The sequence below is a fragment of the Mobula hypostoma genome, chromosome 26 (assembly GCF_963921235.1).
Source record: "Mobula hypostoma chromosome 26, sMobHyp1.1, whole genome shotgun sequence".
NCBI classification, from domain to species: domain Eukaryota; kingdom Metazoa; phylum Chordata; class Chondrichthyes; order Myliobatiformes; family Myliobatidae; genus Mobula; species Mobula hypostoma.
In genome coordinates, this window is record NC_086122.1 from 36006946 (window position 1) to 36033651 (window position 26706).

The following is a 26706-nucleotide window of genomic DNA, read 5'->3' on the forward strand; positions in this document are numbered from 1 at the left end:
GCATGAACGGAAGTTAGAGAAGTCGATGTTCATGCCATCGGGTTGGAGGCTACCCAGACGGAATATAAGGTGTTGTTCCTCCAACTTCACTCGCCCCATCATTGAAATACTCCCACAACCAATGTACTGACTTTCAAAGATTCTTCATCTCATGTTCTTAAAACTTATTGTTTACTTATTTATTATTATTATTTCTTCCTTTTGTAGTTGCAGTTTGTTGTCTTCTGCAGTCTGGTTGAATGCCCTAATTGGGTGATATTTCATTGATTCTGTTGTGGTTATTATTCTATAGATTTATTGAGTATGCCCAAAAGAAGATGAATCTCAGCGTTTTATATGGTGACATGTATGTACTTGGATAATAGAACTTATTTTGAACCTTAATGTCTCTGTAAAAATTATCTTTGATAATTTCTGTTTGTGCTGTCAATTGACTTATCTTGTTATGAAGACAGATAGTACAGCTATAATTTGATAGTAACATTCTGAAGAAATGCCACACTGTAGAAAGATAGATAGATAGATAAATACTTTATTGATCCCAAAGGAAATTAGTGTCACAGTAGCATTACACATGCAGAGATGTACAAATATTAGGAGAGAAGTAAGAAAGAATAAAAAATAAGTTACTTAAAACAGTCTAACAGGAGGGGATAATCACTTCCCTGGCTATAGGTTGACTCATTATAGAGCCTATGGCCGAGAGTAAGAATGGCCTCACATAGCACTCTTTAGAGCAGCACAGTTGTCTTAGTCTATTACTAAAAGTGTTCCTCTGTTCAGCCAAGGTGGCATGCAGAGGGCAAGGAACATGGTCCGGAATTGTCAAGATTTCTGTAGGATCCTTTGGACTACCACAGCCTCCAGTGTGCCCAGTTTGACTCCTATAACAGAGCCAGACTTTCTAATCAGTTTATTGAGCCTGTTGGCATCACCTAGGTTGATGTCATTGCCCCAGCACACCACCACATAGAAGATTGTACTGGCGACAACAGACTGGTAGAACACGTGAAAGGGAGGCCTGTATACCCCAAAGGACCTCAGTCTCCTCAGGAAGTAGAGGTAACTCTGGCCCTTCTTGTACACAGCCTCTGTGTTGGTGCTCCACTAACGTTTGTAATCCAAGTGCACCCCCAGGTACTTGTAGACCCTCACCACATCCACATCCTCACCATCAATAGTAACAGGGAGCAGTGCAGGCTTAATCTTCCTAAAGTCTATCACCAGCTCCTTTGACTTACTAATGTTGAGGTGCAGCCGTGCACCATTAGGGAGTGGTGTCTCAGAAAGGCAGCACCCAGGTCATGCCCTTTTCTCACTGTTACCATCAAGTAGGAGATATAGAAGCCTGAAGGCACACACTCAGCGATTCAGGAATAGCTTCTTCCCCTCTGCCATCCGAATCCTAAATGGACATTGAAGCTTTGGCCACTTCCTCACTTTTTTTAATATACAGTATTTCTGCTTTTGTACATTTTTAAAATCTATTCAATATACGTAATTGATTTACTTGTTTATTTATTATTCTGTTTTATTTTATTTATTCTTTTTTCTCTCTCTCTGCTATATTATGTATTGCATTGAACTGCTGCTGCTAAGTTAACAAATTTCATGTCACATGCCGGTGATAATAAACCTGATTCTGATTCTGATTCTGATTTGACAAGGTCCTCCACCAGGGCCCTGTATTCATCCTCCCGTCCTCTCGTTTTACATCCAACTATTGCTGAGTCATCAGAGAATTCCTGCAGATGACATGACTCAGTGTTGTGTCTAAAGTCCAAAGTATACAGGGTAAACATGAAGGGAGCCATGTAGTGGCTCCACATCCTCACCATCAATAGTAACAGGGAGCAGTGCAGGCTTAATCTTCCTAAAGTCTATCACCAGCTCCTTTGACTTACTAATGTAGTGGATTAGTAACAATTATGTAGTGGATGGGAGACATTGTCCAAGATGGCATGCAACTTGGACAGCATCCTCTTTTCAGGCACGACCGTCAGAGAGTCCAGTTCCATCCCCACAAAATCGATGGCATTACGAATGAGTTTGTTGATTCTGTTGGTGTCTGCTACCCTCAGCCTGCTGCCTCAGCACACAACAGCAAACATGATCGCACTGGCCACCACAGACTCGTAGAACATCCTCAGCATCGTCCAGCAGATGTTAAAGGACCTCAGTCTCCTCAGGAAATAGAGACGGCTCTGACCCTTCTTGTAGACAACCTCAGTGTTCTTTGACCAGTCCAGTTTATTGTCAATTCGTATCCCCGGGTATTTGTAATCCTCCACTATGTCCACACTGACCCCCTGGATGGAAACAGGGGTCACCGGTACCGTAGCTCTCCTCAGGTCTACCACCAGCTCCTTAGTCTTTTTCACATTAAGCTGCAGATAATTCTGCTTACACCATGTGACAAAATTTCCTACCGTAGCCCTGTACTCAGCCTCATCTTCCCTGCTGATGCATCCAACTATGGCAGAGTCATCAGAAAACTTCTGAAGATGACAAGACTCTGTGCAGTAGTTGAAGTCAGAGGTGTAAATGGTGAAGAGAAAGGGAGACAAGACAGACCCCTAACTGTCTTGTCAAGACAAGCCAAGACTGAAAAAACTGACAAAACCACATATTTATACATGTAGTTACAAACAGTGAAACAATACCATAACTTGATGAAGAAGTCCATGAGCACAGTAAAGTTCAAAGTTTCTCAAATGTCCCACATCTCACATAGACGGGAGAAGGAAGAAAAACTCTCTCTGCCATGCCGACCACAATCCGACTCTGAGTCGTCCGAAAACTTCGAGCTCTGATCAGCTCTCCGATACTGAGTACTGAGTGGCATCTCTGCCGAACAATTCAACCTCCTTCTCGGTTGCCAAAAGCAGGCAAGGCCGGGGATTTAGAGGCCTACCCTCCGAAAGATTCCCGACTACACAGTAACGACAGCAGCGGACGGACGTTTCAGAAATTTCTCCAGATGTTCCTCTGTGCTTTCACATCCATTCTCCATCAAATCAGAATTGTCCACGGCCCCTATTTAACAGATACGACATCATTTTTCACCTGAGAGCTGTGCACGCACGGCGCGTTGCCATCTTCTCCTCCTGCCTTACCACTTTGGGTTGAGATTCGAAAGTAACACAAAAATAGTTTTGCCCCTGTTGTATGCATCTTAAAAAGGTAATGCCTGAGAGGGTGGTATCCATTGTTAAGATCCCTCACCACCTAGAAAACACTTTCTCTCATTTCTACCATCAGGCAGGAGTTACAGGAGCCTGATGACACACACTCAACATTTTACAAACAGCTTCTCCCACCAACCATCAGATTTCTGAGCAGACAATGAACACAATCTCACTCATTTGCTCTCATTTTACAATATCTGTTAATGTAATTCTTTTATACAACTTAGTGTAATTCATGTTATATTTTTATTATGCTGCAAAACAACTAATTAAATGACATATGTCAGTGATAATAAGCCAGATTTTTTTATGTATAGAGAGTGGTGGGTGTGTAGAATGTGCTGCTGGGCACCCCAGTAGCATAAAGGTTAGCACAGGGTGTCAGAGTTCAGAGTTCATTTCTGACTTCATCTGGAAGGAGTCTGTACATCCCCTCCATCGAATGCGTGGGTTTCCTCCAGGTGATCTGGTTTCTCCCCACCGTCCAAACACATACCTGTTGGTAGACTAATTGGTCATTGTTAATTGTCCTGTGATTAGGCTAGGATTAAATCAGGGGTTGCTGGCTGGCACAGTTTGAAGCGCCGTAAGGGCCAATTCCATGCTGTCTCTCAATAAGTAGGTAAGTAAATAGGGATGGAGGTGGTGGTGGTGGAAGCAGATGCAATGGAGGCATTTAGGAAGCTCCCAGATAAGCACATGTATACTGTACATAGAGAATGAAAGCATCCTGAGAGCAGATGCGGCAGAGACGGAGGAATTGCGAGAAGGGGATGGCGTTTTTGCAAGTCCCACTGACTCTCACAGCTATCTGGACTATTCCTCTTCTCACCCTGTCTCTTGCAAAAACGCCATCCCCTTCTCACAATTCCTCCATCTCCGCCGCATCTGCTCTCAGGATGAGGCTTTTTATTCTAGGATGAGGGAGATGTCTTCCTTTTTTAAAGAAAGGGGCTTCCCTTCCTCCACTATCAACTCTGCTCTTAAACGCATCTCCCCCATTTCATGTACATCTGCTCTCACTCCATCCTCCCGCCACCCCACTAGGAATAGGGTTCCCCTGGTCCTCACCTACCACCCCACCAGCCTCCGGGTCCAACATATTATTCTCCGTAACTTCCGCCACCTCCAACGGGATCCCACCACTAAGCACATCCTTCCCTCCCCCCCCCCTGCATTCCGCAGGGATCGCTCCCTACGCAACTCCCTTGTCCATTCGTCCCCCCCATCCCTCCCCACTGATCTCCCTCCTGGCACTTATCCGTGTAAGTGGAACAAGTGCTACACATGCCCTTACACTTCCTCCCTTACCACCATTCAGGGCCCCAAACAGTCCTTCCAGGTGAGGCAACACTTCCCCTGTGAGTCGACTGGGGTGATATACTGCGTCCGGTGCTCCCGATGTGGCCTTTTATATATTGGCGAGACCCGACGCAGACTGGGAGACCGCTTTGCTGAACATCTACGCTCTGTCCGCCAGAGAAAGCAGGATCTCCCAGTGGCCACACATTTTAATTCCACATCTCATTCCCATTCTGACATGTCTATCCACGGCCTCCTCTACTGTAAAGATGAAGCCACACTCAGGTTGGAGGAACAACACCTTATATTCCGCCTCGGTAGCCTCCAACCTGATGGCATGAACATCGACTTCTCTAACTTCCGCTAAGGCCCCACCTCCCCCTCGTACCCCATCTGTTACTTATTTTTATGCACACATTCTTTCTCTCACTCTCCTTTTTCTCCCTCTGTCCCTCTGAATATACCTCTTGCCCATCCTCTGGGTCCCCCCACCACCTCCTTGTCTTTCTTCCCGGACCTCCTGTCCCATGATCCTCTCGTATCCCCTTTTGCCTATCACCTGTCCAGCTCTCGGCTCTATCCCTCCCCCTCCCACTTTCAAATCCCTTACTCACTCTTCCTTCAGTTAGTCCTGACGAAGGGTCTCGGCCTGAAACGTCGACTGCACCTCTTCCGAGCGATGCTGCCTGGCCTGCTGCGGTCACCAGCAACTTTGATGTGTGTTGCTTGAATTTCCAGCATCTGCAGAATTCCTGTTGTTTACAACATATATATATGGTTTACCACAGGATGTAAGAAAAATGGAGAGTTATGGGGTGTGTATGGGCGACAGGGTAGAAATATGTCTCTACCAAAGGAGGCGTAAGGCACTCCTTCCGTCCGCTAGTCTGCAGGCTGCTCTTGGGTAAGGTGTAACACCTGCTTAGCCCCCAATCACGGCCATGTTAAGCCATGTGAGCAGGTGGTGGAAGGTCGTATGAGCAGCTGGTGCATATCACAAGTCTTGGTTATGCAACTGCTGATGCCAGGCAGGCAATCTCTGAAGAGTATCGATAATGGCTGGGGTCACCCGTCTTGTAAAGACACTGCCCGGAAGAAGGCAATGGCAAACCACTTCTGTCGAAAAAAAAGTCAAGAACAATTATGGCCATGGACCATGATCGCCCATGTCATACAACATGGCACATAATGATGATGTCATACGACATGGCACATAATGATGATGTCATATGACATGGCACATAATGATGATGATGGGGTGTGTAGGAGGGAAGGGTTAGGTTGATCATGGAGTACATTTTTATAGGTCAGCACTGCACAATGGGCCGAAGGATCCATGCTGTGCTGTACTGTCTTTGTTCTGTGTTCTTTTCTTTGCCCTACGGCAATATTAACCGCAGGGACTTAGCGTGGGATGTGACTCATGCAATCTCAGGCTTGATCATCACTCATGCAGGCCCAGGCAAGTGACGACATTGGCTCAAAACTCTGGTTTATCATAAGGAGAGATGTTATCCTTTGGCAGGGATATGATTAACCTATCTGCTCATCAGATGAGATGTTGTCTTCAAGAGCACCTGCTCCCTTGCATGGGTGCAACTCCTCTCTGTTGGAATAAAACTGCACCTCCTACCCAGTCAGACCCTTGACCAAGCTTGGAATCCTTCCTTTAACAGAGCTGATTGCCTTATCACCCTGGTTTCCCAAGGGGAGTAGTATCAGTAGGATCTCACAATGAGGAGATAGGTGCCTCAATACCCTATCTTCCTGAAGAGACCGTTTGGGACCACATTTTGCCAGCTTTTGCAGTGGCATTGGTCATTACGATGAAGTCCACAATGAGTCCATGAAGAGAACAGAAAGAAATCAAATCAGGATGATGTTTAAAAGATATCGGTGTGATGTTTGAAAGAGGTTGGACCTGTGTTACCACTGGCTCACCGGCATATTTCACTGCGCAGTCACACACCAGTTGGCAATGATCTGCTCCCTCTGGAAAGGATTGGAAAAAGCTGCAGAAAGTTGTAAACTCAGCCGGCGCTAGCCTCCCTAGCACCCGGTGCCTCGAAAAGGCAGCATCCATCATTATAAGGACATCTATCACTCAGGACAAGCCCCCTTCTCATTGCTACCATCAAGAAGGTACGCATTCAACCTTTCAGGAACAGCTTCTTCTCCTCTGCCATCAGACTTCTGAATAGACAATGAGCCATGAACACTACTTCAGTATATTTTTCATCTCTTTCTCCACTACTTATTCAATATATATACTTTTTATTGTAATTTATAGTTTTTATTATTATGTATTGTAATGTACTGCTGCCACAAAACAACAAATTTCATGACATTTGCCAGTGATATTAAACCTAATTCTGATTGCCCTGACTGGTTGTCCAAGGTTTGACAAGACTGCAGTGCACAGCGCCACCTGTTGGCTTTTCCACATAATGCACCTTTCCACCTCCCGTCAGCATTGAGTGCATCAGAGCACGGTCAGTCTATGTTCCTCTGGGGGGTGGGGGAGTCCCTGTGTCTGTGCCAGTCTGTGTGTCTCAATGCCAACATAGATCAATGTGCGTCTCCCTTGATCTTCCCATACCTCAATGAAAGCAGACAGCAAATCACAATCACTCTTATTTGAAGGTCAAGAATTCAAACCAGGACAATGCTTATGGTCTAACCAGGCAACAGTGGTCCACCCTTCTGAGACAGTGGGACGTAACATCTCAAAGCACTGAAGAGGAACTATCAGAACTGCTCTTGCAAACCCTTGAAAAAGCAGTGACAAGATAAGCAGTCAATCCTGGCATCCTCTATAAGCAGTCTCTGTACGTCCGCCGTGCAGAATGCGTGGTTTTTCTCCGGGTCCTCCAGCTTCCGCCTGAAGTCCAAAGACATAGCTGGTAGGTTAGCTGGTGATTGTGAATTGTCTTGTGATTAGGTTAGGATTAAATCGGGGTTATCAGGGGTTGCAGGGCACTGCAGCTCAAAGGGCCGGAAGGGCTGTGTCTCAATAAGTAAACAAACAAACAAACAAACAAACTGACTGATGTTAGTGCCCCTATCAAGCCTACACCTTCAGTGTTACCATAAGACCAGAAGACATAGGAGTAAAATTCAGCCATTCAGCCCATTGATCATGGCTGACTTATCATCCCTCTCAATCCCCTGGTCCTGCCTTCTCCCGGTGACTTGAATGCCCTGACTAACTACATATTAACCTCCACTTTAAATGCTGTATACCCAATGACTTGGCCTCCACGATCATCTGTGGCAATGAATTCCACAGATTCACCATCCTCTGGCTTCTCTTCATAGCTCATCGGCTCTGACTGGCTGGCCGTGTCATTCCTGTGCCTGGCCCCAGGCTCCTGAAATAGACACCCTATTCCTCAATATGCACCAACACAAATTGGAGAAGAATCCTTTAGGGGTTTGTAGAAGACCAGCATAAATGGTGGTAGGAGTCCCACCTGCTGCTTTTCCCTCCTGTGAATCTGCAGATTCTACAACATCCTTACCAGCAATCTCAGAAACAGAATACTAGAGCAGAAGCAGGTCAGACCTCAATCCTAAGGAACTATCTGAGATACAGCAGAGATATGCCACCAGGCAAGATAGATACAGAGAATCCATTTCAGCATGTCTGGGTCCATGTGTCCCTGTGTCTGCCTGACATATTTCTCTGTGTGGTGGGCTTGACTGTTCCTGCGAGTGTGTTACTGTGTCAATGTGGGTGAGCTGGTTTGGGCATGGAGAGTCTGGGCATGTATGAGCCTCTGTATGTGGGTCAGTGTCTCCAGGCATGCAGGGTTTGTGCAATACCATGTTTCTAACTGTCCCACACACACATAGATTATTGTGAGTCACCATTCATACATGGGTCTGCCTATTTGTCACTTTATCCGATCAGTTCAAATTGTATTTCCTTGTACATGTGTGTAGTTGTATGTATCTGCCTACCAGTAAATGTATCCATTGTGTGTGTGTGTGTGTGTGTGTGTGTGACATGTGTGTGTGTGCACATGTCAGTTTTTGTGTCATGTACATCTGCGCACACGTGTCTGTTTGTGTAGTGCGTGTGTGTGTGTCCACGTGTCTGTGTGACGTGTGTCTGCATGTATCAGTTTTTGTGCCATGTATATGTGTGCATACACGTGTCTGTGTAGTGTGTGTGTGTGTGTGCATCATTCGCTTCAATTTTAAACAATACATCCTGTTTGTACGAGACTCTTTCCCTGTAATTTCCAGTTTTCACTACTCACCTCTTATTGACACCTACTTGTGCTCTACCAAAATGGTTTGACCTTTCAGAAACCCCTCAGATACCCAAAGACTGTGTCCACTTCAGAATCCCCTCAGATACCCAAAGACTGTGTCCACTTCAGAATCCTCTCAGACACCCTAACACTGTGCCAGTCTTCAGAATCCCCTCAGATACCTGAACACTGAGTCCCACTTGAACTGAATTGACTTTATTTCTTATATCCTTCACATACATGAGAAGTATAAATCGTTACGTTACATTTCCATCTAAATGTGCAATGTGCTGTCATAGTAATTTATGATAATTTATAATAAATAGAACAGTCAATGTAATATAGAGTACACTCAAATCAGCGTGAGTTAATCAGTCTGATGGCCTGGTGGAAGAAGCTGTCCCGGTGTCTGTTGGTCCTGGCTTTTATGCTGCGGTACAGTTTCCCGGATGGTAGCAGCTGGAATAGATTGTGGTTGGGATGACTCAGGTCCCCAATGATCCTACAGGCCCTTTTCACACACCTGTCCTTGTAAATGTTCTGAATCATGGGAAGTTCACAACTACAGATGTGCTGGGCTGTCCGCACCACTCTCTGTAGAGTCCTGCGATTGAGGGAGGTACAGTTCCCGTACCAGGCAGTGATGCAGCCAGTCAGGATGCTCTCAATGGTGCTCCTGTAGAAAGTTCTGAGGATTTGGGGGCCCATACCGAACTTTGTCAACTGTCTGAGGTGAAAGAGGCGCTGTTGTGCCTTTTTCACCGCACAGCTGGTGTGTACAGACCACATGAGATCCTCAGTGATGTGGATGCTGAGGAACTTAAAGCTGTTTACCCTCTCAACCCCAGAATCCCCTTAGATACCCGAACACTGTGCCCATTTCAGAATCCCTTCAGATACCCAAACACTGTGCTAGCCTTTAGTGCATTTATTCAAATGCCAGGCTGCTAATAACATTAAATTAATGGTCACAAACATGAGAAAATCTGTAGGTGATGGAAATCCAAAGCAAAACGCTTCTCCCCTTCCTTTCCAGTCCTGATGACTGGTATTGGCCGAAAATCAAGTCAAGTCAAGTCACTTTTTATTGTCATTTCAACCATAACTGCTGGTACAGAACATAGTAAAAATGAGACAACGTTTTCCAGGACCATTGTGCTACATGAAACAAGACAAAAACTACACTGAAATACACAAGACAAAACACAAAAACTACATAGACTACAGACCTATCCAGGACTGCATAAAGTGCACAAAACAATGCAGATATTAAAATAAATAATAAACAAGACAATATGCACAGTAGAGGGCAGTAGATTGGTGTCAGTCCAGGCTCTGGGTATTGAGGAGTCTGATGGCTTGGGGGAAGAAACTGTTACATAGTCTGGTCGTGAGAGCCCAAATGCTTCGGTGCCTTTTGCCAGATGGCAGGAGGGAGAAGAGTTTGTATGAGGGGTGCGTGGGGTCATTTCATAATGCTGTTTGCTTTGCGGATGCAGCGTGTGGTGTAAATGTCTATAATGACGGGAAGAGAGACCCTGATGATCTTCTCAGCTGACCTCACTATCCGCTGCAGGGTCTTGTGATCCGAGATGGTGCAATTTCCGAACCAGGCAGTGATGCAGCTGCTCAGGATGCTCTCAATACAACCTCTGTAGAATGTGGTGAGGATGGGGGGTGGGAGATGGACTTTTCTCAGCCTTCACAGAAAGTAGAGATGCTGCTGGGCTTTCTTTGCTATGGAGCTAGTGATGAGGGATCAGGTGAGATTCTCCACCAGGTGAACACCAAGAAATTTGGTTCTCTTAAGTGTCGACTGTTTATCTTTTCCATAGATGCTACTTGGCTTGCTGAGTTCCCCCAGCATTGTGTGTGTTTGTGTTATGTTAATGGTGTTGACTTTCATCCACCACCAGCCCACTCTGCAAAACAACAATAACACTCACATAGTCCATTCAATGTCATATTCCACAGCACTGCACAAGTATTTTAACGGGACTTGAGTTATGGAGAGGCAATGGTTTTTTTTCGTGGAGAGGTGACCTCGCAGAGGTTTACAGGGTCATGGGGGGGGGTCTAGATAAGGTAAATGATCACAATATTTTCCCCAGAGAAAGGGAATGGAAAACAAGAAAGTGTGGATTTAAGAGGCAAATGTCACAACTTATTCCCAATTTAGTAAATCAGTGCAGTACGAAAACAGACAGAAATCATGGATTCAATCCCTAGTCTGTATTAGATTAGCTGGTCACATCTGAAGCAACATTGGAGAATACTGCTGGCAGTGATGAAACTTGGCTGTCTTGGAACATTCCCAGGGGATGGGAGTTTAAAAATAAGAGGGCATGGATTTAAGGTGACAAGGGGAAGATTTAAAGGGGATGTGACGGTCCTCTTTTTGATACAGGGGGCAGTGGGTGTATGAAACAAGCTGCCAGACATATCTGTAGGCATAGGTACAATTGCAACATTTAATAGACATTTGGACAGGCACAAGGGAAAGAAAGTTTAGAGCAGGGATTCCAAACCTGGGGTCCACAGATCCTTTGGTTAATAGTATTGGTCCATGGCTGTGGAGGTCAAGTCATTGGGTATACTTAAGGCAGAGGTTGACAGGTTCTTGATTAGTCAGGGCATGAAGGGATACGGGGAAAACGCAGGAGATTGGGGCTGAGAGGGAAATGGGTCAGCCATAATGAAAATGCAGAGCAGATTCGATGGGCCAAATGGCCTAATTCCGCCCCTATATCTAATGGTCTATCCTATATTAAAAAAGGTCAGGAGCCCCTGATTTCGAGGGATGTGAGCCAGACACAGGTAAACAGGAAAAGCTCAGCTAGGAAACTTGGTCGGCTTGGACAAGTTGGGTCCAAAGACCTTTTCTGTGCTTTATGTACTCTACCATTAACAATGAGCCACATATGGGAATGGAAATCATTCAGAAGCTGTGTAAGTGGCTGAAGGTTGGGTTGAGTTGTTCTCCAATCATAGCAATTTACTGGGAAATAAATTGCCAAGATCACAGAACCACTCAGCCCAAAAATATGGAAATATCACAATGGCCAATCTAAAACTTCCTCCAAGAGTCACCAAAGAGCAGAACCTGCACTGACCCCCCCCCCCCGCCACAGTGGGAGGATTTGCTGTGTCTGCCCCTCTGAAGCGGCAACCATGAACAACTGACCTGACATCAGAATGCTCTTTCCCCTCTGTCCTGTGCCCAGCTCCCTCCTTGTACTTGGACTTGGCTCCCAATGTCCTGCTGTTATTATCAAAAGGGTTTTTGTACAGAAAAAGTACAGAAAGAGGGGAAACTACCAATGGGGAGATAACCCACAGAGATTTTGAATGAAGGCTACCCTCTTCATAGACCAATCCTGCTGTCAGACTTGAGTGTAATTACTATCTTCTTTGATCGGGGAAGGAAGGGAACGTATTAAAAAAAGGAGCAATTCGTACTAATTAAATCTCGAATGGCTGAATGCAGAGATTGCATTGAAGCAAAGAGCATGCAGCCTGCTGATAAAGCTGCTGCTTCTGTCTGACAGCTCACGCAACAGAAATTAATGGCAGTAAGTGATCCAGTGGCAACCATGCAATTCCTGCCACCAACCAGTGCCCTTTGGGACACCTACAAGGGTGACTCCCTCCCCGTCGCGCACCCCTGATTCACTCTCTGACTCCGGAGGGTCCCGTGTGAGTGCGCTCTTCAGCCAGCTCCTCCCCTGAATGGAGCACCCAATTACCAGGTGATGGTGAGCAGGTCGTTCAACACGCAACAGGAAAGGACTGTAGCGGAGAAAGGTCGAGGAGAGGAAGGGATGAGCACGTAGGAGGAGAGAAAATGGAAGACTGAAATTGAGAAAAGGAGAATGGTGGAGAGAGACAGAATGAGAGACAAGAGGGAAGAAAAAGAATGAAAAGAGTGAAAGAAAAAGAATGAAAGAGAGTAAAAGCGAGAATAAGAGAGAATGAGAGAAGAAGGAGTGAAAGTGTTGTGTATTTAATATTTCAGTAATATTTGAGTAATCTCGTGTGTATATATATGATTAAACTTTCTTGTTCATTTAAATAATTCGTTACGGGTTATATGTATAAATACATGAATTGCACACTTCATCGCGCTACCACATGATACGCGTGCACCTCGCTTAAAGTAAACCAGAAGTTAGACTCAATTTTTGGACTCGCATGTCTTCCTTTGAAATAGTTTAATGTTTTGAAGTTAAAAAGCATAACAGAAAGAGAGAATGGAAGGAGAGAATGAGAGAGAAGAGTGCGTTAGACAAGGGGTGGGGAGAGAGAATAACAGAGAGAGAGGGAAGATAAAATGAGAAGATAGAGACAGGGTAGATCAGCTCAACGATCACTGCCTTGCAGTGCCAGAGACCCTCCAGTGCAGGGGGCTTGCCCGATCTCCCTCTGTTGGCCACAACTGGTGGAGTACTAAACAGACAGTAATTGTGGATTCAGTCCCTAATCTGTGTTAGATTAGTTGATCATAGTTGAAGCAACATTAGAGAGTACTGCTGGCAGCGATGAAACTTGGCTGTCTTGGAGCATTCAAATCTTCATCCAACTTGTTCAGGAAAGTCACACTGAAGAAGTCTGAAAAGCTGTGAAGATCTGTCTCTGCACATGCTGGGGATTGTGCCCCTCTGCTCATTAATAATGATACGGCCAAAGGAAACTGCAGCTCACACTAAATCCAATTTTCAGTCACGCTTCATTTTTCTTGAAAATGGACACTGCATGACATTGTTCTTTGTGCAGAGGAGACTTACCAGAATGTTGCCTGGGATTGAGAGACTGGAGAAGCTGGGCCAGCTTTCCCTGGAACTGACCTTGACCAAGGATCTGAAAAGATGAAGAGGAAACATGACTGAGGTAAATAAGAGACATAGACCGCACTGGTTATATCTGGCAAAGTGTCGTATGACATAGGAGATCATGATGTTTCAATGACCATGATTGTTCTTGGGAAATTTTCTACAGAAGTGGTTTGCCATTGCCTTCTTCTTGGCAAGACGGGTGACCCCAGCCATTATCAATACCCTTCAGAGATTGTCTGCCTGGCGTCAGTGGTTGCATAACTATCCACCACCAGCTGCCATAGCTTCACCTGACCCTGATTGGGCATCTCAGCAGGTGCCACACCTTGCCAAAGGGTGCCCTGCAGGCTAGCGGAGGGAAGGAGCACCTCACACCTCCTTTGGCAGAGACGTATCTCCACCCCGCATTACAGGATCAAATAGGCCTCATCAGAAAGCAGCACCTCCTGGGGCTTCATGTCCCATCGGTTGTACAAGGACAGCAAATAAAGGAATGGAAATAGCCACCAGATCTGCATCCCTCACTCGCAGGGCATCTATTTCCGAGGTTCCCTTTTACTCACCCGCATTCAATCAAGCCTCCAATTAAATGGTAATGAAATCTCTTAGAAAACACGCAGCCCAGATTCAGTCTGCTATTAGCGCACCTGGATCACGGAGTAACAAGGCACTCCGGAATAACGCTGCTAAAAACAAGCTGTACTGAAAGCAACAGCTGTGTTCGGACAATACCAGTAATTACGATACTGCAGGGCCCACTGTAATTATGGAGTTGATTAAAGCCTACAAGTCACATAACTGCAAGGATGGCAGCTCTTAAAGGGTTGGTAACACCCCCGCCCGCCACCTCTCTCACACACAACTTCACCACAAATCCTGTCCCTGACACAGCAACAATCCATTTATCCGCTGACAGATGAGGCCTGCAAAGCAGCCAAGCCACCAGAGAAGAGTGGCTCGCTCGATTTTGGTTAGTAACTGTGAGATCCGTAGCAGTCACGTGAGAGTCAAGAAAGGGCGTGAGCTTAGTGTCTGATCTGAAAGCCGGCACCCCAGCAGTGTAGCACCATGAACCCTGCGCTGTGTGGGACCCAAGCCTGTGGCCTTCAACAGAGAGAGTGCGATCTACAGGCCCATGGCGTCTACAGGACCAGTAAAGCTGGGCTCTCACACAGAACAGGTGAGAATCAGTTACACTAATGTGTGAGATTATACAGGTAAAGATACACCTTGATCTGCGGAGGGACATTCCTTGTATTATTTTACTTGGATACAATGTTGAAATGGCTCTTCTGAGCCCTCAGCTAAGCCGACCAACAATTCCCCCGACTTAATCCCAGCCTAACCATGGGACTAAACAATTTATAATAACCAACTAACCTACCAACCGGTGGATCTTTGGACTGTGGGAGGAAACCCACACGGTCACGAGGAGAGCATACAAGCTCCTTACAGCTTGTATTTGAACCCGGGTTGCCTGTACTGTAAAGTGTTGTGCTAACCACTACGTTAGCGCACCGCCCTACAAGGATATAGCTCTCAGTGGAACAGCTAGAATGCATTAGTCACTTTGCTAAGCCATTTCAACGGGCAGACTGAATTAGGTTACCAACTTTACATCTTCATTTTATTTAGAGACACAGTATGGAACAGGGCATTTCGGCCGAACAGGACACGCCGCCCGGCAAGCCGCCAAACACAGGACAATTTACAATCGCTCGGTACGTGGCCTGTTCTCATTGTTACCATCAGGAAGGAGGTGCAGGAGCCTGAAGGCACACACTCGGTGTTTCAGTAACAGCTTCTTCCCCTCTGCCATCCAATTCCTGAACGGACATTGAACCCGAGAACACTACCTCACTACTTTTTTTTCTCTTTTTGCACTGTTTATTTAATTTAACTTTTTTAATATATATATGTACCCTTAGTGTAATTTACAGCTTTTATTGTCATGTATTGCAGTTTCTGCCGCTGCATAACAACAGATTTCATGACACCTGCCAGTGATACTAAACCTGATTCCGACTATAACCTACACACCGATACGCCTTTAGACTGTGGGTGCAAACTTGTTGACGGAGGTCCCTGGAATTGAACTCCCAACTCCAACACCCTGAGCTGTAATAACATTACACCCACCGCTACACTACTGTAGCACCCCAATGGGATATTAATAAGCCAGATAAAACTTTAGAACTTTCCTCCCGCTCGTGATCACCAATCCATTTAGCTGCTCCTTAATTCCGAATTAATTATCTGAATTTAATCTTTCAAACAGGTGTGGTGGGATTTGAACTAAGCGTATTAGATACTGAATTATTAGTCCAGTAGCGATCGCTATACCGTTTCACCCCACACCACCAGAAAGATTATCCAAAGGACAACAAGTTTTTGAGAAGTTGTATGTTTGAGACTATCATTTTTTCAGACAGGTATCTGGGCCCCTAAGCTGCTCTATGGTCATGTTTTATGCAGCCGATAACAAGCTGGTTCACAGATGCCAATTCCTGATGCCAGTGCCGTGGGATGTCAAGAGCTTTAGCTACAAATGGGATCATTTTCTCGGAAGTTAAGTGGATGAGAACGGGATGTTCTCTTTCCCTGAATGGCAGAAGTTAGAGAATTCAGGTCAGATTTCCTGATCTGGATTAATGCTGCTGAGGGGTGCTGCACTCTTGGGGGGGTGGGGGTGTAACAATTTATTTATTTATTGAAATACAATGCAGCATAGCCCCTTCTGGCCCTTTGAACTGCACCACCCAGCAATCCCCCGATTTTGCCCAAACCTAATCAGTGTGTTATTGATTATTGTCCTAAAGACTTGAATGCCACACAATCCTTTCTCTAGGGGAGTGAGGTTGGTCAACTTGCCTAGACTTGATGAACTGAACACCTTCCATCCACATCGAACAGCAAAATGAAGGACCTGATAATAATCATGTAAACTATGTCATTGTAATATTTTCATGAGGTGCCATCATATTCTCACCAAAGCCCTGGCTGAAATTTACCTCTATCCACAGCATTATTTATTTATTTAGAGATACAACATTCGAGTCGCACCACCCAGCAACCCCCGACAGCCCATCCATTTAACCCTAACCTAATCACGGGACAATTTATAATGACCAATTAACCTACCTTGGACTGTGGGAGGAAACCAGAGCACCTGGAGAAAACCCACACATTCCACGGGGGGGACGTACAGACTCCCCATAGCAGACTCCAGGATTGAACCCTGAACTTCCAACGCCCCGAGCTGTACCAGCGTCGCACTGACCACTAAGCTACCGAGGCTCCCCATATGCTGACGCGACAGGTATGACAAACTATCATCGATCATCTCGGCATCATCACCTTATGTTTGTGAACTCTTTATTGTCTTCATTTGGGATGGCCTGCGATTGTGAAGAAATGCAAAAATGTGGAGTCGATTGCTTAAACCGGAGGTTGGAGGGAGAGGGTGAGGTTAACAATTGATTTTACTCTCAGCATTTGATACAAATGTCCTTTCTAGCAGACGTCACTGGTTAGTGCAGATAAAGAGCCTCAGCTCGAGCCACATGGCCTTGTAAATGAGTGAGTCACCAGCTACAGAGAGACCCTCGAGAGCACCATTCCCGAGCCATTCACATCCCCTCCTGAGCCAGTGCTGTAGCTTGAAAATGGTCACCCAGCACCCTCCAATACTATCCTTCCAACCCCCACCCCCCAAACATTTCCATAAGATATAGGAGCAGAATTAAGCCATTTGGCCCACTGAGCACGCTCCGCCATTTCATTACGGCGGATCCATTTTCCTTCTCAGTCCCATTCGCCTGCCTTCATGCCCCGACTAATCAAGAATCTATCAACCTCTGCCTTAAATATACCCGATGACTTGGCCTCCACAGCTGCCCGTGGCAAAGATGCACCACTCTCTATCCTCCTCACCTCCTGACCTCCAATCTAAAGGAATGCCCTTCTATTCTAAGACTGTGTCCTCTGGTCTTAAACTCCACCCCCTCCCCCAATGGGAAACATCCTCTCTATCGAGGCCTTTCAACGTTCAATAGGTTTCAATGAGGTCACCCGTCATTCTTCTGAATTCCATAATCTCTTTACGTTCCATTTGATCGTCACTAACGTAGCCTGAATTTATTAACTAAATCTGAAAAGCCAATGCACAAATAAATTAAATTATGTATAAATTCAGTCTATTGTAACTATTTATCTCAAGCGGCAGTGCTGCCTACAAGTCTGGTTTAGATTGCAATATGACGGATAATTGGTGGGACCAAAGGATTTGAGGTGGATATTGGGGTGAGGGGGAGAGGTATGGGGTAGGGGGAGACAGGGGAGAGGTATGGGGGAGGGGGAGACAGGGGAGAGGTATGGGGGAGGGGGAGACAGGGGAGAGGTATGGGGGAGGGGGAGACAGGGGAGGAATAATAATGAAGCCAACTACTGACTGTAGGCATGGTATAAAGAGCTAGCATTTCTATAATGCCATTCAAAGGGAGTAAAGAAATTAGACTCATGGCAAATGAAGGTCGAGGCTGCAAATTTCATGGAAAGAAAAGCAGACGAATACAATTTTAAAATACAAATCATTCATCAAGGTAACAGGTAAGACGAGAAAATTAGAGGCTGCCATTTATAAATTATTGTTTTATTTCAGAAGTATATTTTATTCATGATATACACCGAAAATATAATTGTTATTCATCTTTACATTCATTTTTGCATTAATTTAGTGCATGCTCTTACAATGCACAAGCGTCACTCAAGTTTCCTCCTAAAGTAATGTGCCCAGGAAGTGTTTGAGAGACCGTTACACAGGGTCCAGTCTGCAGGAACCTAGACAGTGAAACTTCCCCTCAAAGCTGTTGTGAGGGCTGCACAGAGGCGTGGCCTGTTCCTCAGTGAGTACACCTGCACTCGGGGAACTGCCAGCCCCCAGCTTTCAATCACAGACATCTCCCTGTGAGGATATTTAGTGGAACTTTAAAAGTAAAACCCCTTTCTGATGCTTCCTACTAATTCTCCTCAAAACCACCACAAGATGGTGAGAGTGCTCTGAAGACCAGCCTCATCAACCTGGAGAATCATAACGTACTTTCAGCACCACCTGATGTGCCGGTGTGTATCCTTCCATTCTCCGACTCCAGTGTATCCCACAGTCCAACAAAAGAAAATGCATTTATATAGCAGCTTTCACAACCTCTGCACATCCAAGTACTTGGCTGCTTTTGAATTTAATCATGTGTCCAGGTGCGACTCGAGTAGCAGCAGGACTCCCAATGGATACTATTAAATATTCCCATTTCAGCCTGATACAGCTAAAATGCACAACTGCTTCCAAGGTCAGTACAGTCAACAAAGATGTCTTAATGTGTTTAAACGAATTATCGCTGCTTAAAACCGAAGGAAACAACACCGATTGTGGTCGGAATTGCCCACGGAGGACACCTCAGAGGAAGCACGGGCGTAGATCAGGGTTACAGGTGTGTTTAAGGAAAGGGGGTTTTAAACTCCCTGTACCGACTATCTTGCTGGCAAGCGTGCAGTCTCTGGTGAATAAAATTGATGATCTCAGAGCCAGGGTGCTGAATCAGAGGGCTGTTAGGACCACGTGTATCCTTTGTTTCACGGAATCCTGGTTAACCACTTCCACACTGGATGCAGCGATCCAGATCAACGGGTTTACTATACACCGTCAGGATAGATCTACAGAGTCTCTCAAAAGCAGAGGTGGAGAAGTATGCCTCATGATCAACTCTTCTTGGTGCACAAATATATCAGTGCCGTCCCAATTCTCCTCATCAGGCCTAGACTATCCAGCAGATAAGTGCTGTCCTTTTTACCTACCACGGGAGTTCTCGGGGGTCATTTTGGTAGGAGTTTGCATTCCATCTCAGGCCAACGTCAAGCAGGCTTTAGATGATCTGAGTAATGGGATCAGCACGCATGAAACAGCGCACTCTCACGCCTTCACCATCGTTTTGGGAGATTTTAACCAGGCCAGTCTGAAAAAAATCACTAAGGAACTACCATCAACAGATCACTTAAAATACCAGAGGAAACAACACACTGGACCATTGCTACACCACCATCCAGAATGCCTACCGTGCTATTCCACGCCCTCACTTCAGGAAGTCTGATCACTGTACTTCTACTCCCTGAATATTGGCAGAGACCGAAGACTGCAAAACCAGTAGTGAGGACCAAGAAGCTATAGACAAGGGAAGCACAGGAGCACCTGCAGAACTGCTTTGAATCGATGGACCGGACTGTAGTCAGGGATTCATCTTTGAACCTGGATGAGTATGCTGCAGTTGTAACCGACTTCATTTAAACCTGCGTGGATGAGTTACTGTACATTCCCAAACCAAAAGCTGTAGATGAAGCAGCTGTGCTGATGGTTAGATCCACGGCGTTCAAATCTGGCAACCCAGGCCTGTACCAGAAAACCAGGTATGATTTGCGGAAGGCTATTTCAAGGGGGGAAAGACTATTTCAAATGGGGTTGGAGGCAACATCAGATGCACGGCAACTCTGGCAGGGTTTGCAAGACATTATTTCCTACAAAGTGAAACCCAATAGCATGAATGGCAGTGATGCTTCACTACCAGATGAACTCAATGCCTTCTATGCACGCTTTGAAAGGGAGAACACAACTACAGCTGTGATGATCCCTGTTGCACCTGATGACCCTGTGATCTCTGTCTCAGAGGCCGATGTTAGGCTGTCTTTAAAGAGAGTGAACCCTCACAAGGCGGAAGGTCCCGATGGAGTACCTGGTAAGGCTCTGAAAACCTGTGCCAACCAATTAGCGGGAATATTCAAGGACATTTTCAACCTCTCACTGCTACGGGTGGAAGTTCCCACTTGCTTCAAAATGGTAACAATTATAACAGAGCCAAATAAGAATAATGTGAGCTGCCTTAATGACTATAACCCGGTAGTACTCACATCGACAGTGATGAAATGCTTTGAGAAGTTGGTTGTGACTAGACTGAACTCCTGCCGCAGCAAGGACCTGGACCCATTGCAATTTGCCTATCGGCATAATAGGTCAACGGCAGATGTAATCTCAATGGCTCTCCACACGGCTTTAGACCACCTGGACAACACAAACATGCTGGATGCTGTTCATCGAATATAGCTCAGCATTTAATACCATCATTCCCACAATTCTGATTGAGAAGTTGCAGAACCTGGGCCTCTGTACCTCCCTCTGCAATTGGATCCTTGACTTCCTAACCAGAAGACCACGATCTGTGCGGATTGGTAATAACATATCCTCCTCGCTGACAATCAACACTGGCGCACCTCAGGGATGTGTGCTTAGCCCACTGCTCTACTCTCTATAAACACATGCCTGTGTGGCTAGGCATAGCTCAAATACCACCTATAAATTTGATGACAATACAACCATTGTTGGTAGAATCTCAGGTGGTATCGAGAGGGCGTACAGGAGTGAGATATGCCAACTAGTGAAGTGGTGCCACAGCAACAACCTGGCACTCAATGTCAGTAAGATGAAAGAGCTGATTGTGGACTTCAGGAAGGGTAAGACGAAGGAACACATACCAACCCTCATAGAGGGATCAGAAGTGGAGAGAGTGAGCAGCTTCAAGTTCCTGGGTGTCAAGATCTCTGAGGATCTAACCTGGTCCCAACATATCGATGCAGTTATAAAGAAGGCAAGACAGCGGCTATACTTTATTAGGAGTTTGAAGAGAGTTGGCATGTCAACAAATACACTCAAAAACTTCTATGGTTGTACTGTGAAGAGCTTTCTGACAGGCTGCATTACTGTCTGGTATGGAGGGACTACTGCACAGGACCAAAAGAAGCTGCAGAAGGTTGTAAATCTAGTCAGCTCCATCTTGGGCACTAGTCTACAAAGTACCCAGGACATCTTTAGGGAGCGGTGTCTCAGAAAAGCAGTGTCCATATTAAGGACATCCAGCACCCAGGGCATGCCCTTTTCTCACTGTTACCATCAGGTAGGAGGTACAGAAGCCTGAAGGCACACACTCAGCGATTCAGGAACAGCTTCTTCCCCTCCGCCATCCGATTCCTAAATGGATATTGAATCTTTGGACACTACCTCACTTTTTTAAAAATATACAGCATTTCTGTTTTTGGACTTTTAAAAAATCTATTCAATATATGTATTTGATTTACTTGTTTATTTATTGTTTTTTTTTTATTTTTTTCTCTCTGCTAGATTATGTATTGCATTGAACTGCTGCTGCTAAGTTAACAAATTTCACGTCACATGCCGGTGATAATAAACCTGATTCTGATTCTGATTTGGGGAATACAGCAGCCAAGTGGCACGTGTCACCTTTCTGTTAATAACAATACACAAGTAGTGGATGTAGCCCAGTCCATCACGGGTAAAGCCCGTTCCCCCACCATTGAGCACGTCTACACGGAGTGCTGTCGCAGGAAAGCAGCGTCTACCATCAAGGACAATATGTTGATTGAGAGGTACCATTCGCTCTGGACACCAGTTGGAACTCCCTAAGTATTAATCATGATTCATTCCTTACTCTTGTCTCCAAATTCAACATACCCTACATTTGCATCTCTTTTATGAAACAGCTTAGAACGTTATGTGTGTACCTTAGTGTTAATGGGTGGTTACAACCCAGTAACATTTAAAAGACAGAGCATCTTCCCGGCTCTGTCATGGCCATGTGGGTTTCCTCTGGGTGCTACAGTTTCCTCCCACATCTCAAAGACCTGTGGCTGAGGCGGAATAAGTTGTGGGCATGCTGTGTTAGTGCTGGAAGTATAGTGACGTTTGCAGGCTGCCCCCAGCACATGCTCAACTGCGTTGGCCATAGGAGCAAAGAACTCATTTCACTGTATGTGTTGTTGTTTCAGTGTACATGTAACAAATACAGCTAATCTTTAATCTAATCTAAGATGACACAATAGCCCAAAGCAGAGCACGTGGTAGTGTAGCAGTCAGCGTGGCGCTATTACAGCTCAGGGGCACTGGATTCCGACATCATCTCGTCCTCCCCGTGGATTGCGTGGGTTTCCTCCGGGTGCTCCGGTTTCCCCCCCAACAGTCCACAGACTCACTAGTTGGTAGGTTAGTTGGTCATTGTAAATTGTGCCATGATTAGGTTAGGGTTAAGTGTGGAGATTGCTGGGTAGCATGGCTTGAAGGGTCAGAAGGGCCTATCTCACACTGTATCCCTAAATAATAAACAAACCAACAGAATGACTAGACTCTATAAGAATTGATGTCAGAGAAAGTCATAATGCCCCTCAAGCTAGTTTCACTACCCTGAATTACCTTGGATAATCTACTGTCCCAGGAAAGCAATGGTGTGACCAAGGGCAGCTCCAAGTGCCTATTTCCAATTGCCCGTGAACTGAGAAGACATTTAAGAGCTTGGTGAATCAGTTGTCACTTACAGGTGAGCCCAGGAATGGAAGGCAGTTCTCCTATCTTGAAGGTTATCACTGAAGCAGATGGACTTTTATGTCAATCTGGCAATTTTACAGATTTTAGTCTTTTTCTTCCAGAATTATTTAATAAATTAAATTTAAAATCCCCACCTACTCAAAGTTCAAAGTACATTTATTATCAAAGTATGTATGCATTATGAAATCTTGAGATTTGTCTCCTTACAGGCAGCCACAAAACAAGAAACCCAAAAGAACCCATTGAAAACATACAAGACCGTCAAGCACCCAATGTGCAGAGGAAAATGAAACAAATCATGCAAACAATAACTGCAAGCAAATAGCATTCTGAACTGAGGTCCACAGAGGAAGTCCGTCCGCAGTCCTTTAGTTCAGTGCACGGGGAAGTGGAACAGCAAGCTGAACCAGCCCATCCTTCGCCTCGGCCCTGACAACCTGACCTTTTTCAATCTAGACTGCACTTAAATCATTGCCCAAACATCAGGTTCTGCAGCTTCAATATGTCCTGGGGCCTGGAACCTGCTGTCTCTCATGAGATTCTGGCATATCTACCGATAATAATCCAGTAACATACAGACAAAGATTTAACCAAGATTTAATATAAGATTAATAAAACGTATCCATTTTTCAATTCTGCAACTCTGAAACTCACCTCAGTATTAGTGCATCATTGGTTTGGCAATACTGACCCCTCTCGGCGTTTTACACCATTACAGTGCTTGAACTTACAACCATCAAAATACTGTGGCTCTCTGTTTCAAGAAAATAAATTGTGAAGAGAGGGCCTTAAGATTAACAAATAGCTGATCATTTGGACGTGAAACAGGTTCAAAACTAAGAGCCATAAATCTAGTTTTGAATTCAGTAGAGAGCAGTTACAATGTGGAACTCTCTGACACATAGAGTAATAAAGGAAAATGGCTTTTCGGCATTTAAGGGGAATCTGGGTTATTATTTGGAGGGAAGTTAAATAAAGAGGAATAGGTAGCAGCTTGAGCATTAAAAGCAGGACAGGCCAACTGTGCCAAATGGCCCATTCTCATTCTGCACCTCCTATATATCAGGTAACTGTGGATATTTCTTTACGAATAACCTAGATGGACTGTACTGTGCAAAAGTCTTAGGAACATGTAAATAGCGTCGGTGCCTAAGACTTTTGCACAGGACTGTATTTGTCAATGTGCAGCAGAGAGTGAGATGGTAAATCTGGTGAGAGCGAGGATGTTGGGAATGGTGAGGGTGGAGCACCACGGGAGGGGTGTGGGACAGGTGGCAGAAAAGGAGTATCGGGCGGTTCAGGGGCAGACACACCCAGCTTTGAGACACCAGGCAGGGCCATTTGATTCCAAACAATTGGTTTATTGATCATTGCAGAATGTGTCTCTGATACCTCCCGCTCCCTCCTCTCTCCTTTCCCTTTTTGCTACTATGATTCCCCTCTTCCTGCCCCATTCCCATTCCCAGTCCACAATAGAGACCCGTATCAGAATCAGATTTATCATCACTCAAATATGTCGTGGAATTTGCTTTTTTTTGTGGCAGCAGTACAGTGCAGTACATAAAATTACTAAAGTACTGTGTAAAAAGTCTTGGGCACCTTAGCTATATGTGCCTAAGACTTTTACACTGCACTGTAAATTTGGATAGGTGTAGAGAGTATACCATTATGTATGTGAAATTTAAAGGTGATGGTTTACAAAATCTCTCAAGGCTTTAGAACCATCTCTGTAATGACAAACTGCATCCTAGAGCCAGATTTATTGCTTTATGTCTCTGTACTTGCTTGAGACATTGCAGCAAGAAAAAAAATCTGTGAATGCACTTGAATGGATTTTGGAATTAAAGTTCAAATGCAATTTTAATTCTGTGAGTTCCAGTTAGGAAGCAGGAGCCTGATTTACACCGAAGAGTCAGAATGAACAGCAGGGCTCACTGTGCTAACAAAAGAAGCAAATTCATCACTCAGGCTGCAACCAAGCCCTTGCATTGTGTCCACACCACAGCTGGTTTCCTTTTATTTACTGATTTGTATTTATTTATTTGGAGATACGGCGCAGAATAAGCCCTTCCGCACCTTCGAGCCTGCCATCCCGCCAACCCCCAATTTAATCCTAGCCTAATCACGGGACAATTTACAATGACCAGTTAACCTACTAACCAGTACATCATTAGCCGGTGGGAGGAAACTGGAGCACCCAGAGATAACCCACGCTTTCCACGGGGGAGGGCGTACAGGCTCCTTATAGATGACGTTGGAGATGAACTCCAAACTCCAACGCCCTGAGCTGTAACAGCACCACGCTAACCGCTACGCTACATGGCGCATATTCTGCCTATAGATGATCCATATGCCTCTAGTTACAACAACCAATTACCCTACCAACCGGTACCCCAGGAGCATCCGGAGGAAACCCCACACATTCCATGGGGAGGACATACAAACTCCTGACAGATGACATTGGAATTGAACTCTAAACTCCAGTGCCCTGAGCTGTAACAGCATCACGCTAACTGCGACACTACCGTGGCGCCTCCGTTAGTAGAGGCACTACATGAACCTGTCATTGAAAGCTGACAGAAGTTGATACGTTTTGCTAAACAAAGAACTTTATCAAGTTTCAATCGGGAGCAAGCTTTTAATTGCTGAAATCATTGCAAGATGGCAGCTGTAGACTGGGAGGTTCAAACACAATTAATAAGCACTTCCTGTCTTTGGGAGTAAATAAATGTAGCCCATTAAATGTAAACTCCTTCAGAAAACACTGAAGGTTAAGAGTGACAGGAATAGATATAATATGTCCGCTTACCAAAAGTCTGGGCACAAAAAGAAGAATAAAGACCAAAGCCAATCTGGGTATTATAAATCAGAACATCAAAATAAAGGAGCAGAAATAGTGATAAAATATTAGAAAATACTCTGGTTATTCCTCAACACAGGGCATGCGGTTTCAGGAAATATATATTTCTCATTTTCTCTGCACTGAACGGAGGCTGCGGCCTGCTCTGACTGCAGAGATGCCTGGCTTTGTGCCTGCAGACTCACTTTCATTCCGGGCGCAGTTTGCTTGTTTTTGTTCCTCACATAGTTTTTTATTTCTTTTCTTTCTGCACATTGGGTGTTTGATTTTTTTTTAAATGGGTTCTTTTGGGGTGTTTTTGCTTGGGGCTGCCTGTAAGGTGATGAACCTCAAGGTTGTATAATGCATATATACTTTGATAATAAATGTACTTTGAAATTTGAAATACAAAGATAGGCAAATGCGCACGGTGGTTATGTTTCTATTCATTGAAACTATGTCAGATCTACAGTGCCTATAAAAGGTATTCACCCCCCACCCCCTGGAAGTATTCATGTTTTATTGTTTTACAATGTTGAATCACTGTGAATTTAACTTAGCTTTCTGGACTGTAAAATAATAAAACATGAAAACTTCTGAGGCAGGGGTGGTGAATACTTTTTATAGGCACAGTAGATCCATTCCTAACCTCAGATGCATATTCTCCCTGTGACCACATGCAGGGAGGGACTGTGTGTCTCAAATTCCTTTCTAATCTAATCTTCATATTCCCTTATATACCAGGTAGCACATTGGTTATACAAGCAAGCAGTGACTTGGATATTGATCCCGGGACAGCAGTTTGAGTCCCACCAGGCATCTAGAGAATTTAAATCCAATTAACTAAGTA

At 44.9% G+C, this 26706-nt stretch overlaps 1 long non-coding RNA gene across 4 annotated transcripts in view; it reads right to left on the reverse strand.

The window, feature by feature from the left end:
- Nucleotides 1-551: 551 nt before the first annotated feature.
- Nucleotides 552-26706, reverse strand: part of LOC134338301 (uncharacterized) — a 123983-nt gene continuing 97828 nt past the window's right edge. For 3 of the 4 annotated variants that reach the window (XR_010016198.1, XR_010016197.1, XR_010016199.1), the window contains one exon: nt 13184-13606. This is a non-coding gene — a long non-coding RNA (uncharacterized LOC134338301). Of the gene's footprint in view, nt 3037-5104; nt 5243-13183; nt 13607-26706 lie in introns of those variants that run through there. The other variant, XR_010016200.1, reaches the window with a different exon arrangement.